Source organism: Heterodontus francisci, chromosome 37, assembly GCF_036365525.1.
Source record: "Heterodontus francisci isolate sHetFra1 chromosome 37, sHetFra1.hap1, whole genome shotgun sequence".
NCBI lineage: Eukaryota > Metazoa > Chordata > Chondrichthyes > Heterodontiformes > Heterodontidae > Heterodontus > Heterodontus francisci.
The window spans coordinates 3,083,019-3,100,651 of NC_090407.1; the positions used below are offsets into that span (position 1 = coordinate 3,083,019).

The window sequence follows — 17,633 nt, forward strand, 5'->3', positions numbered from 1 at the left end:
TCTCTCTCTTCGGCAAGGCAGGAGCTGCCACCTGCCTTTGCTGCTGGTACCAAGCAGGCAGCTCCTACCTGGAGATGCTCGACACCGAGCTCACCTCCTGTCCAATTAGGACATTTGCATTTAAAAATAGCGTCGCAAGAGTGACACAGCTGAGGTGTGGGATCAGGACCTGGTATTCATCTGGGTGTCTGAGTCCCAACCCCAATTACAAAATCCAGCCGCATGGAGTCTCACCGTTTCGAACTCACTGCACAGAAGCTGACAGTCACCAGTTCACATGGTAGAAGTGTAAAATTAAATTAATATTTAACCCTCTAGTGGAAAAAAACTTCAGTCTTGCCATGTGGAATCAGATGTTTTTGGAGTTCTGGTGTTAACATGATACCCACTTCATTCAAAGAGAACCTCCTGTGGAAAATGATATTCCTTATCTCAAACTATTAATGTTGCTTCATTGTGAGTTAATGAGTTGGGGCGATAGGTTTGTTCATGTTTTCGAGTACCACACACACAATGTGGAATACGTAAAGGGGAACGTTAGCCTCCACAGAATGTTGAGGTTTCAAAGCTGCATGGACAATCTTGAGCTCTAGAACCTTCTTCACTACTTGGCTCCTCCAGTGATGGGAAGAGTTGTAAAAATTGTGAACTCCAGACCAACCTGAGGGCCACTTTGTAGCTGGCGGAACCTCAGAAACCCACACTACTAGCTGAAAGTGAAGACTTCCCAGCAAACAGGTATATGTGTTTCTGTCTGGGGCAGAGCTCGAGGCTGTATCAGGGCCAGAATCCTCTCCTGGGCTAGTCTTGATCATGTAACGGGTAGATCGGAATTTTCTGGATAATTTTTCCCTCCAAATTGGCTTAGGTTTTTAATCTGGTTTTTCACCTCTGCCAGGGGATCACATGGTTTTTGGGTGGGAGACTGGGGAGTGTATCTATTGTGTTGCACAAGGCATGGCTGTTGTGTGGGACAAAGTGGAAGGACCAGTGGGTCTTTTTTTGTCCATCATTGTCATATGTTCATGTGTAGCCCCAGGGTCGCATAGCTCCACCACAAGTCCTGTGTGGGTTGAAAGCCTTTTAGTTTCCTGAATCTAATTTTCTTGTCTATAAAATACCAGAGAACTTTAAATAAATATGACTCCCACTAGCCTTCCCTTTTCCTTTAAGATTGCAAGTGAATTTCCCCCTACTTGGCCTGTTGGGGGTTCAACCTTGAGCACACTGGGAAGGAGCATTGAACTGAAGCTGAAAGTACGATGGGATATCTCGAACCTTCTGCTGAGCCAATAACCCCATCACAGTGCAGCATAGCCAGTAAGGTCAACCTTAACTTTGACACTGCAAAGTGAGTGAGATGATGCTACTGTGCAAACCTGAAAAAAAAAGTGGGTAAGCAAACTGAACAAACTAAGATGAAATGAAATAAATGCAAAAAAACAAGATTGTAAAAAAGAATGTAAAAAAAAAAGAAGAAAAAATAACTGAAAATGAAAGTAAAATGGGGGGCTGTCATGCTCTGAAATTATTGAACTCAATGTTCAGTCCGGCAGGCTGTAGTGTGCCTAATCGGTAGATGAGATGCTGTTTCTCAAGCTTGCGTTGATGTTCACTGGAACACTGCAGCAATCCCAGGACAGAGATGTGAGCATGAGAGCAGGGGGGAGTGTTGAAATGGCAAGCAACCGGAAGCTCAGGGTCCTGCTTGCGGACCGAGCAGAGGTGTTCCGCAAAGCGGTCACCCAGTCTGCGCTTGGTCTCCCCAATGTAGAGGAGATCACATTGTGAGCAGCGAATACAGTATACTACATTGAAAGAAGTACAAGTAAATCGCTGCTTCACCTGAAAGGAGTGTTTAGGGCCTGGGATAGTGAGGAGGGAGAAGGTAAATGGGCAGGTAAAAGTGTGGTCACTGTTGTAATACAGGAAATATGGCAGCCAGCTTGTACACAGCAAGATCCCACTAATAGCAATGTGATAATGAGTAGAGAATGTGTTTTAGTGATCTTGGTTGAGGAGTAAATATTGTCCAGGACACCTGGGAGAATTCCCCTGCTCTTCAACATGCTGGCCATGGGATCTTTTACACCCACCTGAGAGGGCAACTGTCTCATTCGATAGAGGATATCTCGGAGGGAGCAGCCGTCCCTCAGTACCGTACTGGAATGTCAGCCTGGAATGAACCCAGCACCTTCTGGCTTGACCAAGAGTGTCGGTGTGGACAGGTTACCTGAACAGGGGAATGTGCACTTTTTACCTGATCCTCTCTCACTTGACATTTACACCCTGGCTGATTTCCCTTCCCCAAATCCCTGGGCCAAGGGAGTTGAGACTAATTGTAGAGTCTGTACTCTGAGAGACCAAACAACTCAGCAACGATCGGGCGTCAATTCTGGAACCTCCATGCTGTCAGACAGTGCACTAACCAACTGAGCCATTAGCCGAGCTTGTGCATATATTTTTAAATATAGAAGTGGCCAGCACAGGCACAATGGGCTGAATGGCCGACTAGTGCGCTGTAAGATTCTTTTGATTTGAAATAAATAAGCACAAAAAGGACGCACATAACTGAAACATAATCCAAGTGGGACTAGAATTTTTTTCTTGCTCTCAAACTGATTAGAGTTGAGTTAAATCTGCTTCTAATTTTAAAAGAAAACTGGAGCAAATGAGCTGATTTTTTTTTTAATTCCTCATGCTTACAATAACAAGCAGTGCAGCGTTGTGGCATACTGTTCAATTCCACTGACCACTTCCTTGCATGCCTTCAGCATGTCAATGAATATCTGTGCTCTGCCTCATTTTTCTACCACCCAGCTATTACATATGCAGCGCCTTGAAGGCATGGAGAATTAAAATGAGGCATGTAGTTGCCCCCCACCCCCTCCCCTCCCCCTCCCCCCTCTTTAACAGACTGCAGAAACTCTCAACATTGTTCTTGGGATTGTGCAGCAGCTGGGAAATTGAGTGATAGTTTCAGTTTAATTGCGACTGTGCAGCACTGTGAGACCTGCTATTTGTTTAGCCTTTCAAATAATGGGATTGACCTGATCTTTCTTAATACAGTTCTGCTTATGTGAAGGAGCGTTCTAATAAATGTGGTCTCTATAAATGGGGAATGGCATCAAGGTAAGTGCCCTGCACTCTGTGTCCATGGTCCAATTTGATGTGTGCACAGATGGTTTATATCTTTGCAAGTCTTTGTGTTGCTTACGATATTACAGGAGTCTGGGGAAAATGTGAACAGACTGTCATTTTACTTTTCTGTTAAGATGTAGGTGCGTACAAACAGTGCAGAGTGATACCTCAGATTAGCGTGTTCCAGAATAGTTAAATACATTCACCTAAATAATGTATTACCTCTACATTAGGTCATTTTTGTTTAATGAATATCTGAGTCTCATGCCACTCTTGAATGTGCATTGGATTTCTTGTGTTGCTTTACTGTCAGTATGAATAAGGAGAATACCAGCACACTGTAAGTATGGCTTTCATGTGGATGTGCTGTCATTTTCCATAGCTTGCTTTCAGTGAACTGGTCTACATGTACCAGTCTAAAGGGTTAACTGTGGCAGATTTCTCCTAATGACTGACGGGAGGACCTGGTGGCCAAGTCACAGACGGGCTGTCCTCTCGGCAACCCTTTCTGTGCCTTTGTGCTGCTGCGTGGTTTGTTGATGTTACGGAGAGTGCAGCCAGGCAAACAGTCTGACGTGACCTCAAGGATCTCCTGGAGCAAAACAAAAGTGAGGGAACAAATTGATCTGGAATGTGGTTGAGGGGGAGGAGGGGGTGGGGGGGATGTGTTCAGCGGAGTGGAGATAGCTGATCAACACTGTTTTCCCAGATCTTATAGTACACGAAGGCCTTCTCAAAAGAATACAAGTACAAGCGATGATCAATGATTTATTAAATAGGGTCGATGAGGAAAAGCCATTTGAGAAGAAATACAAGCATGAAAATACATTGATGATAGACGGCCACAGGTAATATCACGACTGCCTGTTTCTTCAGTGGAAATTAAATGTTGTCAGTCTGGATTACTTGTTATGGTCATCGTCGACCTTCAGTTGTCACTGCCTCTGCTTTGGGACATGTCCGTAGCTTCTGCAGGTGAGAGCAAAGAGATGCAATTGCTTGTTGAAAGTATCTGGGCCTGGTCAACTAACAAAGAACATTTAAAGGGCAGAATAGGATCTTTAGGAAAAGGGGAATCCAGAAAACAAAGTAGATTACTCCCAGTAATTAATCCCCAATAATGTTTGACTTTTGTTGCCTTTAATACTCTGAATTTCAGCCACTGTACTGCCTCTGCTCCTCTCATTTAACAGGATAGTGAGAGACTTGGGCCACTCACAGCTCCGTGACAATTGTCTCTGCTTCTCTTGTGAGAAGCATGTTCTGCATGATATCACATCCAGCAACCTAATCAGGAATCATTACCAGCCTCTGTGAAGTCGCTAGCAAAATTTAAATCTTGATCCATTTAGGGATTCTGACTCGAGCCCTTTCACTGGGAATCCAGCAATGCACTGCTGCAATTACATAGAATTTGCAATAGAGTTACAGGCCATTCAGCCCAACTGATCCATGCCAGTGTTTCATTCTCTATACGAGCCTCCTCCCACACTATCAACATTTAACAGCAAACCCATATTTGGTGTATACAGCCCCAGGGGTTTTCCGGGGATCCAGCCCCTCAGTTCACCTTGGGGGGGTCCTTACACAGTGGTCTTTCCCCATTGAGCCTTTGCAGCGGCTGCCTCAAGCTCTAGTGCGTCCCTCAGCACGTAGTCCTGGACCTTGGAATGTGCCAGTCTGCAAAACTCGGTCGTGGACAACTCTTTGCGCTGGAAGACCAGCAAGTTTCGGGCAGACCAAAAAGCGTCTTTCACCAAATTGATAGTCCTCCAGCAGCAGTTGATGTTTATCTCGGTGTGCGTCCCTGGGAACAGCCCGTAGAGCACAGACCCCTGTGTTACAGAGCTGCTTGGGATGAACCTCGACAAAAACCACTGCATGACTTTCCACACCTGCTTTGCAAAGACACATTCCAGAAGGAGGTGGGCGACCGTCTCTTCCCCACCACAGCCACCATGAGGGCATTGTGAGGAGGGGGTGAGATTCCGGGCATGCAGGAAGGATCTGACAGGGAGGGCCCTTCTCACCACCAGCCAAGCTACATCTTGGTGCTTGTTTGAAAGTTCTGGTGATGAGGCATTCCGCCAAATGACTTTGGCGGTCTGCTCGGGGAACCATCCGACAGGATCCCCCATCTCCTTTTCCCGTAGGGCCTTGAGGACATTCCGTGCAGACCACTGCCTGATGGATCGGTGGTCAAAGGTGTTTTCCCGCAGAAACTGCTCCACGAAGGATAGGTGGTACGGCACGGTCCAACTGCATGGAGCATTCCGCGGCAATGTGACCAGGCCCATCCTTCGCAACACCGGGGACAGATAGAACCTCAGCACGTAGTGACACTTGGAGTTTGCGTACTGGGGCTCTACACACAGCTTGATGCAGCCGCACATGAAGGTGGTCATCAGGATGAGGGCCACGTTGGGTACATTTTTCCCGCCCTTATCCAGAGGTTTGAACATCGTGTCCCTCCGGACCCGGTCCATTTTGGATCCCCAGATGAAACGGAAAATGGCTCGGGTGACTGCCACAGCGCAGGAGTGGGGTATGGGCCAGACCTGCGCCACGTACAGCAACAACGTGAGCGCCTCGCACCTGATGACCAGGTTCTTACCCACAATGGAGAGAGATCGCTGCCCCCACATGCTCAGCTTATGTTGTATCCTGGCTACTCGCTCCTCCCAGGTTTTGGTGCATGCCCCGGCCCTTCTGAACCATATCCCCAGCACCTTCAGGTAGTCTGACCTGACGGTGAAGGGGACAAAGGATCGGTCAGCCCAGTTCCCAAAGAACATGGCCTCGCTCTTGCCGTGGTTGCCTTTGGCTCCCGAGGCCAGTTCGAACTGGTCGCAGATGCTCATCAGTCTGCGCACGGGCAGCGGATCCGAGCAGAAGACGGCGACGTCATCCATGTACAGGGAGGTTTTCACCTGAGTGCCTCCACTGCCTGGGATTGTCACCCCTCTTATGCTCGCATCCTTCCCAATAGACTCAGCAAAGGGTTCAATACAGCAAACAAACAAGACCGGGGAGAGAGGACAGCCCTGTCTGACTCCAGATTGGATCGGGAAACTTTCCGATTCCCACCCATTGATTGAGACTGTGCCACTGATGTTTGTGTAGAGCAGTTTGATCCAATTGCAGATTCCTTCCCCAAACCCCATTTTGGAAAGCACGTCCATCATGTAGGTGTGCGATATCCTGTCAAAAGCCTTCTCCTGGTCCAGGCTGATGAGGCAGGTGTCCACCCTCCTGTCCCGTACATAGGTGATCGTATCCCTGAGCAGCGCGAGACTATCAGAGATCTTCCTGCCGGGTACAGTGCAGGTCTGATCGGGGTGAATCACCAACTCCAGAGCAGACTTGAGTCGACTGGCTATGACTTTGGACAGAATCTTGTAGTCAACATTAAGCAGTGAGATGGGCCGCTGATTTCTGATTTCTGCTCTCTCCCCCTTCCGCTTGTAAATGAGGGTGATGATGCCTTTCCTCATGGATTCTGACATGCTGCCGGCCAGGAGCATACTCTCGTATACTTCCAGCAGGTCCGGGCCGACCCAGTCCCACAGGGCCGAGTACAACTCGACCGGTAAGCCATCGCTTCCGGGAGTTTTACTCGTCTCGAAAGACTCGACGGCCTTTGTCAGCTTGTCCAGAGTTAGCGGCTTGTCCAGTCTCTCCCTCCTGCTGTCATCTAAGACCTCTGTGATAGATGACAGGAAGGACTGGGAGGCTCTGCTGTCTGTGGGCTTCGCGACATACAGCCCAGCATAAAAGGATTTGCTAATCCTTAGATTGTCAGACTGCGAAGACGTCACCGAGCCATCCTCTTCCTTCGGGCTGCTGATAACAGAGCTCTCTGTGTGTACCTTTTGGAAGAAGTAACGCAAGCATGTCTCATCCTGCTCAATGAAACGGACTCTGGACCGGAAGATGATCTTGGAGGCCTCCGTGTCAAAGAGCGAGGCCTGCAGGCTCTTCACCTCTTGGAGGTCCTCCTTGACTTCGACCCACATTGACTGCAACCGGAGCAGATTTTGCATACTTTTCTGGAGTCGGGACATTTCCCTCTGTCTCTCTCTTGCCCTCTGAATACCTTTGTGGATGAAGAACCTCTTGATGTTCTCCTTGATCGCTTCCCACCAGTGAACTGGAGACTCAGAGGGGTTTCACGGTTCTCCAACCTTTGTAATCCCTTTTGAGTTCCTCAACGTTCTCTGGGGTCAGCAGTGTAGCATTGAGCTTCCACGTCCCTCTGCCAACCCGCTGGTTGTCCTGTAAGTGACAGTCGGCCAGTAAGAGGCAGTGGTCGGAGAAGAACACCGGCTTGACGTCGGTGGATCCGACCGTGACAGCACGGGACACAAACAGGAAGTCAATCCTGGAATGGGCAGACCCGTCCGATCTTGACCATGTGCAGGTTTGCTGAAGACGTCGTGCAGTTTGGCATCTTTAACTGTTACTATTAGGAATCTGGACGTAGCGTCCAGTTTGCTGTCGTCACTGCCGGATCGTCCAGCCGCAATGATGATGCAGTTGAAGTCACCGCCTAGGATGACCGGCCTGGACGTCGCCAGCAGCAGTGGGAGCTGCTGGAAGACGGTCAGCCGCTCGCTGCGTTGTACCGGGGCGTACACGTTGATCAACCGGAGCGGAGCGTTGTTGTACATCACGTCTGCTACGAGGAGGCGGCCGCCCACCACCTCCTTAACTTCGGAGATGGTGAAGTTACCTCCCCGCAGCAGAATACCCAGGCCGGAGGAACGGCAATCATTATCTCCTGACCAGATCGATGGCCCGTGGGACCACCATCGCGACCACTGCCTGTAGGTGCTGAGGTGTGGTATTCCACACTCCTGCAGAAACAGTAGGTCAGCTTTGACCTTGGTGAGGTAATCCAAGGTTGAAACACATCGCGTAGTAGATTTAATGCTACGCACATTAATTGAAGCAATCCTTACACCCATTTTTTAAAAGTTAGTTGTTGCTTCCCATACCATTTGTCCTTGTTAGTCCCAGTCCTTCGGGATGTTCCTGCATACCCATCATGTGAGCATGCAGTTTCACATCAGTTGGTCTCAGAAACCCCTCCTGGTTTTTCATGCAGGGTTTGTTCCGTTGGGGTGACATCGGGGGGGGTCTTGTAGGCAGCAAGGATTGTGTTTTCCTCTGCTGTTCCCCTCTGTTCCTCCTCGAAAACATCACTGCTCCCGGCTTCCCGGAGCTGAGGTGCGCCAGACGTGTCTTTGCTCCCGGTGTCCCGGAGCTGAGATGCGTTGGCCACGTCGTTACGTGTGGGGCATTGGGGTTGGGGCACGCCGGGCCCATCACAGCTTCCAGTGCCCGGGGGCTGGGGGGCTTTATCTTCCATCTCCTTGGAGTTCTGCCGCCTCTTTTGAAGGGGCTGTCGTTCCAGCATTTCCCCGTCCAGTGAAGAGGAGTTGTTGCATTCGGATTCAGAGGTAGCCTCCTCTTGCCACTGGTTTGGGTGGTGGCTTTGGGATGTTTTTTCTTTGTGGTTTTCCTCTGGACCACTTGCCACTGACCTGTTTGTCCATCTGCTGCCTCCTCCTCCATTGATTCTGTCTGTGGAGGGAGGGTTTCCGGGCGCAGGGTAGGTGCTGGGTCGCTGGTTTCAGCTGCCTCCCCTTTCTTCTCCTTCTCAGGTTGAAGTTCCTCACTGCGGAGAAGGTTGCTCGTCTCCTTTCGAACACCGGACGCCTTCGTCGAACCTTCTCCCGGCCTTTCCTTGGACCTTGCCGCCTGAGCATAACTGAGGCAGCGTTTGGGGCAGGTTTTGTAGAGATGGCCTGCCGCACCGCACAAGTTGCAACACTTAGTCTGCTTACAGTCCTTGGTCTGATGGCCTTCCTTCTTGCAGTTCTTGCAAACAACCGTGCTGCAGTTTGCTGCCACGTAACCAGATTTGCCACAGGTGCGGCAAACTCTGGGCTGTCCAGCGTAGACCAAGAAGCCTCTACTTCCCCCGATAGCGAAGCTGGAGGGAGGGTGGATCATGGCCCCACTGGCATCGACCTTCAAGGTCACCTTGACCTGCCGCTTGCTGGTCCAAATCCCAAAGGGGTCCTTGACATCAGTGCTGCTGCCGGCCACCTCGACGTACCTGGGGAGAAAGGTGAGTACATCCACCACCGGAACATGGGGGTTGTAGAGGTGAATCGTCACCACCCGGTCCCGTTGTGACGGAAGCGTGAAGAGCGGCTCCGCTGTGAGGATCGACAGTGGCGCCCGGTCCCCTTTCTCCTTGAACGCCTTCAGGAACTTGATGCATCCCGGCACGTTCCGGAACGTCACGTCGAAGTATCCACTGCTGGGGAAATCCTGCAGGCAGAAGACGTAGCAATCCACAGCAATCGAAGAGGATTTTCTTGATGAAGAAGGTGCGATCGACCGGTGCATCTCCTTCCTTGTCCTTCACGACAACCCGAACGGTGTTGCGCACTCCCTGGCCTGAAGCTCGAAGATTGGTTATAGCCATTTTACTAAAGCCTACCCAGGATCAAAAGGCAATGATCATGGTCTCTTCTCAACCAAGTAAGCACTGACAAGAACAGATACTACACTTGATCTTCGCCAAAACGCCGAGAAGCGATGTCCCTCAGCACGTATGATGACCCCTCCCCTGGTGGGAAAAGCATGATATGAAAGTCCAGTATGGACAAGATTGAATGCAGATCTGATACCATCTCATAGTCAAATTGTCCACTGATGGTTACTACTGTCTTGTAGACACCCACCTGCCAAGAATGAGGCATATTAATTTTGTCATATGATCATTGATTTTAAACTTGATGGGAAGGAGAGAAGGCCTGTTACAAGGGCTGCCAGACACCTAGCTGAAAAAACATTTACATACTAACAGACTGTGCTTGTGGAGACACATGGACCATTCCCTGACACATTCAACCCACAATGGATTTTGATCACCAGACATTGAAGGTGTAAGGAAGAGCATTCCAGAGACTGCTAAGGTGATACAATCCACAAATGCCAGGACTGGTTAAACCAGCTGGTCACATGACTAACTGGCTGGTCTGGGTTTTTTGAACTCGCTACAGAGTTTTTGAACTCAAAAAGACTGTTTGCTCCTGCAGTGAGAAGACCTCTCCTGTCTGCTCCCATCTCTTTCTCACAATCCTCTGCACCCACTGAGGACACACGAACTTCAAGAGAGAAAATCTCCTGCATCGAACAAGGTTTAAGAAGAATACTGGGCCCCAACGAAAAGCAAGACCTGCCTACAATCAAGGATTTTACAGCGAGCTCGAAGAACAGTAACCAAAACCATCTTCAAATAATGCCTCAAACTTTTCCACTATAGTTCTTCTGCTCTTTTCTGTCTCTATCTGCATGTGTGTATCGCGTAAGCATGCCAACGTGGGCACGTTGCGTATCCATAGGCGTTAACTGAATTAAAGTTGAATAAAGTTCAACCTTTTTTTCTTAAACCTATGAATACCTGTTTCACTAGCTTCTTTGTCTTATAATTGGAAGTTAGTGAACAAGGATTCACTAAGGGGGAGCGAAAAACATAGTGGGTTTAAAATTAAACCCTGTGACAGTAAGACCAGGTGAAGGCTGAGAGGGAACCCTCGACCCCTATCTCACCGGGTCATAACACTACTTCGATTTGCACTCGAACAATAATTGCCTTTTTTTTTTCGGAAACTTTCATTACCTTCCACAGTTACTACTGTTGAAATCTAGCCTCGGAGTCTTTTGGTGCAGAATCAGAAGACAATTGGATATCCACTTGAAAAGGAGAATTTTGCAGGGCTGTGGGGAAAGAGTTGGGGAGTGGGACTAATTGAATAGCTCTTTCAAAGAACCGGTACAGGAACGATGAGCCGAATGGCCGCCGCCTTTGCTGTAAGATTCCAAGATTCTGCAACAGTAATTGTGCTGTAGGTCCTTTTCCATAGGAACATAGGAGCTGGAGTAGGCCATTCAGCCCATCGAGCTTGCCCCACCATTCAATACGATCATGGCTGATCATCCACTTCAATGCCTTGTTCCCACACTATCCTCATATCTCCTTATGTCACTGGTATTTAGAAATCTGTCAATCTCTGCTTTAAACATTTTAAATGTTTTGAGGCGGTGACGAAATGTGTAAATGAGAGTAAAGCAGTTGATGTAGTCTATATGGACTTCAGTAAGGCTTTTGATAAGGTCCTACATGGGAGATTGGTTAAGAAGGTAAGAGCCCATGGGAGCCAGGGCAATTTGGCAAATTGGATCCAAAATTGGCTTAGTGGCAGGAGGCAGAGGGTGATGGTCGAGGGTTGTTTTTGCGAGTGGAAGCCTGTGACTAGTGGTGTACAGCAGGGATCAGTGCTGGGACCCTTACTATTTGTAGTGTACATTAATGATTTAGACATGAATATAGGAGGTATGATCAGTAAGTTCATAGATGACACAAAAATTGGTGGTGTAAATAGTGAGGAGGAAAGCCTCAGATCACAGGACGATATAGATGGGCTGGTAAGATGGGCGGAGCAGTGGCAAATGGAATTTAATCCTGAGAAGTGTGAGTTGATGCATTTTGGGAGGACTAACAAGGCAAGGGAATATACAATGGATGGTAGGACCCTAGGAAGTACAGAGGGTCAGAAGGACCTTGGTGTACTTGTCCATAGATCACTGAAGGCAGCAGCACAGGTAGATAAGGTAGTGAGGAAGGCATATGGGATACTTGCCTTTATTTTTTTTTTATTCATTCATGGGATGTGGGCATCACTGGCTATGCCAGCATTTATTGCCCATCCCTAATTGCCCTTGAGAAAGTGGTGAGCTGACTTCTTGAACCGCTGCAATCCATGTGAGGTATTAGCCGAGGCATAGAATACAAGAGCATGATGGAGCTATATAAAACGCTAGTTAGGCCACAGCTGGAGTACTGTGTACAATTCTGGGCACCACATTATAGGAAGGATGTGATTGCACTGGAGAGGGTGCAGAGGAGATTCACCAGGATGTTGCCTGGGCTGGAGCATTTCAACTATGAAGAGAGACTGAAAAGGCTAGGGTTGTTTTCCTTAGAGCAGAGAAGGCTGAGGGGGGACACGATTGAGGTATACAAAATTATGAGGGGCATTGATAGGTTAGATAGGAAAAAACTGTTTCCCTTCGCGGAGGGATCAATAACCAGGGGACATAGATTTAAGGTAAGGGACAGGAGGTTTAGAGTGGATTTGAGGAAAAGATCTTTCACCCAGAGGGTGGTTGGAATCTGGAACGCACTGCCTGAAGAGGTGGTAGAGGCAGGAACCCTCACAACATTTAAGAAGAATTTAGATGAGCACTTAAAACACCATAGCATACCAAGGCTATGGGCCAAGTGCTGGAAAATGGAATTAGAATAGTTAGGTGCTTGATGGCTGGCACAGACACGATGGGCCGAAGGGCCTGTTTCTGTGCTGTATAACTCTATGACTCTAAACCTGCTCAGTGACTGAGCTTCCACAGCCCTCCAGGGTAGAGAATTCCAAAGGTTCACAATCCTCTGAGTAAAGAAATGTTTCCTCATCTCTGTCCTAAGTGGCTTCCCCCTTATTTTGAAATTATGTCCGCTGGTTCTAGACTCCCCAACCTGGGGAAACATCTTATCTGCATCCACCCTGTCTATCCTTTTAAGCATTGTGTAGGTTTCAATGAGATCACCTCTCATTCTTCAAAACTCTAGAGAATACAGGCCCAGTTTCCCCAATCTCTCTTCAAAGGACAGTCCTGCCAGCCTGGGAACAAGTCTGGTGAACCTTCGTTGCACTCCCTCTATGGCAATAATATCCTCCCTAAGGTAAGGAAACCAGAACTGCCCACAGTACTCCCAGTGCAGTCTAACCGAGGTGCTGTACAATTGAAGCAAGACTTCAGTACTCCTGTACTCAAATCCTCTTGCGATAAAGGCGAACATACCTTCTTAATTGTTGTTGCACCTGCGTGTTAGCTTTCAGTGACTTATTGACAAGGACACCCAGGTCTCTTTGTACATCTACACTTTCTAATCTCTTACCATTTAAGAAATACTCTGCACATCTGTTCCTCCCACCAAAGTGGATAACCTCACATTTTTCCACATTATATTCCATCTGCCACATTCTTGCCCACTCACTAAGTCTGTCCAAAGTAAAGGCCTGCTCGGGTCTGCAAATGAGACCCGACCTGAGCCCGACAGAACCCCATCCGACACCGAGCCTGACCCGGCCCCAGTCCTTCCATTTTTTCCCGCGCCCGACCCAACCTGACCCAACCATCAGTTAACTTACCTTCCGTTTTTCACTTTGTTCCTTACCTGCACATGCTTAAAATAACTGTAACAAAACCACCTTTCTAGTCCAAAAAGTAAATTAACATTAGAGTCACTTACCTGAGGCGGTGATAGAGTGTGTCTGATCCAGCCCGACCCGACCCGAGCCCAAATATCGAACCCAGGAGTGCGACCCAACCCGACACATGTCCTCGGGTTCGGGTTGGATAGCAGGCATTTAGTCCAAAGCCCCTTGAAGCCGCTTTGCATCTTCCTCACTACACACATTCTCATCTAGTTTTGTTGCATCCACGAATTTGGAAATACTACATTTGGTCCCCACATCCAAATCATTGATATATATTGTGAACAGCTGGGGCCCAGCACTGATCCCTGCGGTACCCCATTAGTTACAGCCTGCCAACACAAGAATGACCCGTTTATTCCTTCTGTCTGCTTTCTGCCTGTTAACCAATCCTTAATCCATGCCAGTATATTACCTCCTAACCCATGTGCTTTAATTTTGCTAACCAACCTCCTGTGGGGGACTTTATCAAAAGCCTTCTGACAATCCAAGTATACCACGTCCACCAACTCCCCTTTATCAATTCTGTTAGTAACATCCTCAAAAAAAACTCCAACAGGTTCGTCAAATATGATTTCCTATTCATAAATCCATGTTGACTCTGTCCAATCAGATCTAAGTGTCCATTTATCACATCCTTTAGAATAGATTCTAGTATTTTCTCAATGACTGATGTGAGGCTAACAGGTCTGTAATTCCCTGTTTTCTCTCTCCCTCCCTTCTTAAATAGTGGGGTGACATTTGCGACCTTCCAATCTGCAGGAACCTCTCCAGAATCTATAGAATTTTGGAAGATGATCACCAATGAATCTACTATCTCCATAGCTACCTCTTTCAACACTCTGGGATGTAGAATATCAGGACCTGGGGACTTATCAACCTACAGCCCCATTAATTTCTCCAATACAATCTTCTTACTAATACTAATTTCCTTCAATTCCTCATTCCCCCTAATCCCTTGGATCTCTAATTCTGGGAGATTTCTTGTATCTTCCTCAGTGAAGACTGACACAAAGTAATCATTTAGCTTCTCTGCCATTTCTCTATTCCCCATTATAAATTCTCCTGACTCTGCCTGTAATGGATCCACATTTGTCTTAGGCAACCGTTTCCTTTTTTGGTACCTATACAGGTTTTTACAGTTTATTTTTATATTTTTTGCTCGCTTACATTCATATTCTATTCTCCCTTTCTTTATCAGTTTCTTCATCCTCCTTTGCTGTATTATAAAATCCTCCCAATCCTCAGGTTTACTCCTATTTCTGGCAACTTTATAGGCCTTTTCTTTTAATCTTATACAATCCTTAACTTCCTTTGTTATCCATGGTTGACTGCCTTTACTTTTGGTGTTTTTGTGCCTTGCAGGATTGTACAGTTGCTGTAAACTATATAATATTTCTTTAAAGACTATCCATTGGTTTGTGTACTGTCATACCTTTAAATGTATTTTCCCAATCCACCTCAGCCAATTTGCCCTCATACCTTCATAATTTTCTTTGTTCAAATTTAACATCCTGGCTTCAGATTGAACTACCTCATTTCAAACATAATGTAAAATTCTATCATATTATGGTCACTCGTCCCTAAAGGTTCTTTTTCAAGATTATTAATTAGCCCTTTCTCATTGCATAATGCTAGATCTAAAATAGCCTGTTCTCTAGTCGGTTCCTCAACATACTCCTTTAGAAAACCATCCCTAACACACTCCGGGAACTCGTCCTCCACAGCATTCGGACTCATTAGATTTACCCAGTCTTTATGCAGATTGAAGTCACCCATGATTACAGTATTACCCATGCTACATGCTTCTCTAATCTCCTGATTAATACCATGCCTCACACTACCACTACTGTTTGGCCTATACACAACTCCTGCCAATGTTTGCTGCTCCTTGCTGTTTCTTAGCTCCACCCAAACAGATTCCACATTTTGTTCTTCTGATCTGAGATCCTCCCTTACTATCGTACTGATCACATCCCTTATTATCAGTGCAACACCACCTCCTTTTCCTTTTTGCTTGTCCTTCCTAAATGTCAAATATACTTGAATATTCAGTTCCCAGTCTTGGTCACCCTGTAGCCACGTTTCCGTAATGGCAATTAGATCAAACCCATTTACCTCTATTTGTGCCTTTAAATCATCTACCTTGTTGCGAATACTGCGTGCATTCAGGTAGAGTGCCCTTAACCTTGTCTTCTTGAGATTATGCTGCATTCTAAACCTGGTTGATGCTCACCTTTGTTTCTCCTGCCTTCTAATGCCACTTGCTACTTTTCTACCTCCTGTTACTAGTTTTACTTCCTTCCAATTTGAGTTACCCCTCAGGTTACCATCCCTGACAAACTAGTTTAAACCCTCCCCAACAGCACTAGCAAATCTCCCTGCGAGGATGTTAGTTTAGGTCCTGTTAAAGTGTAGCCCGTCCATCTTGTACAGGTCCCACCTGTTCCAGAACCAGTCCCAATGCCTCAGAAATGTGATGCCTTCTCTCCTGCACCAATTCTCCAGCCACGTGTTCAATCCATCAATCCTCCTATTCCTATACTCACTAGCACATGGCACTGGGAGTAATCCTGAGATTACTGCTTTGGAGGTCCTGTTTTTTAATTTCCTTCCTAACTCCCTGAAGTCTGCTTTCAGGACCTCATCCCTCTTCCTGCCTATGTCATTGGTCATTCTCCATACAATGTGGGACCAGATTTCTAATGATTGAGACTTTAGTAGCCCAATACCTCGGGCTGGGAATTGAAGAAATGTATTTCTGCTGCTTCTGTATTTAAGGTGATCTTTTTCCTTTTCTGAATTGTATTTGCCATGATCATGATCTTGAGTCACACTGCATCACAGAAGCTGCTGCCTGACTGACTCTCAAACTGTGACATTGATCCAGAATTGACAAATAGCTCATTAGGAAGCAAATCCTGCACTTGTAGCTTTTGGAGTCATCTGGTTGAAATGTCACCCCACACTTTACAGGCATCAGTTGATACATTAACCCTGTTTATGGGATGTGCAGATGACTCTATGAACCCTTTTACAAATGCAGTTCTCAACTAAATAGAATGATGAAATGCTCTTTAGAAAAACCTTCAGAACATCTACAGTTTAATGGTGTTTATCTGTAAACTGCTGATGGTGCCTGGTTTTCCTGCTCCTGCCAATATGTCTTGCCGTTTTCAGTTTGGATCCTGCATGTTGAGATTTATTGATGCTGCTGTTTTACTGTACAGAGCATTTTTTTAAAGTTGATGATTCTCAGTGAAGGGCCCAGGCAGGACATAAAAAGAAAGTAGGAAAGAAGACGAGAAAAATCAGAAGGTGTTGCTTGGGTGACAGCTACTAAAAGCTTGTCAAATGCAGGGAAAAGGAAAGGTTAAGGTTTGAAGTAGTGTGGGCTAACAACACTGCACTATTATACTGTCTGTGCACCACTTCATACCCTGACAGATTCAAGCTCGGTACTGCTCAGTCAAGTACACGAGCTCTGCTGTACTGTGTCAGAACACGAGTGAAGGTTATAAAGATGTAACCCAAAATAATTGGAAAATTTGGATTGTTCCATGATCGATCACCTGAAACTGGAATTGCGCTGTGCCTCGCGTAGTGATACAAAAACTGAGACACATTGGGCACAATTTTTGATTTGCGTCAGAGGCGGGAGCAGAGGTGTGAGGGCTGGGACACCGGGCTCTGAGAGCAGCATGCCAGTTTGCTGGCAAGTTATTTTAAAGTGGATGGTGGCAGGGTGACAGCTACCTGCCCACAACTGCTGGGTAAGGGCCTATTAAGAGCACTGGGAAGACGCCAATTGGAATTTTCCAGTCAGCAGTTGGCCCCCCCGCCCCGCACCCCCCCCCACCACCGTGGTGGCCGAAACACGGCCTGGGGATGGAGGTGGCTGCCCAGTAGCAGACCTGGGGGAGTGGGGGCAGCACTCCATCCCACTAGCTCATGGCTGTTGGACCACAACTGCAGTTGCTAACCATCCAGTGGAGGGGTTCTTCCTCCATGATGACAGTCTGACAGCTGTGGCCTTTTAAAATTGAAAACATTTTACCTTCTCCTCGGAGGCACCTCCATTGTGAGGTGTTCTCTCTCTCTCTCTCTCTCTCTCCCTGTGTTTGTGTGAGTTTCTCT

General features: G+C 47.1%; 1 protein-coding gene and 1 pseudogene across 12 annotated transcripts in view; one reads left to right on the plus strand and one right to left on the minus strand.

Moving 5' to 3' along the window:
- The window catches only part of LOC137351950 (polyhomeotic-like protein 2), a 321,230-nt gene that overhangs the window by 88,523 nt on the left and 215,074 nt on the right, over positions 1 to 17,633 (plus strand). Inside the window, exon 1 of one of the 12 annotated variants that reach the window (XM_068016846.1) lies at positions 1,242 to 1,395. The exons of 10 other annotated variants lie outside the window; for them this stretch is intronic. The gene's annotated coding sequence lies outside the window, so the exon portion shown is untranslated. Of the gene's footprint in view, positions 1 to 1,241; positions 1,396 to 3,970; positions 3,990 to 17,633 lie in introns of those variants that run through there. One more of the 12 variants, XM_068016847.1, reaches the window with a different exon arrangement.
- On the minus strand, positions 9,626 to 9,755 carry LOC137352282 (U2 spliceosomal RNA; annotated as a pseudogene).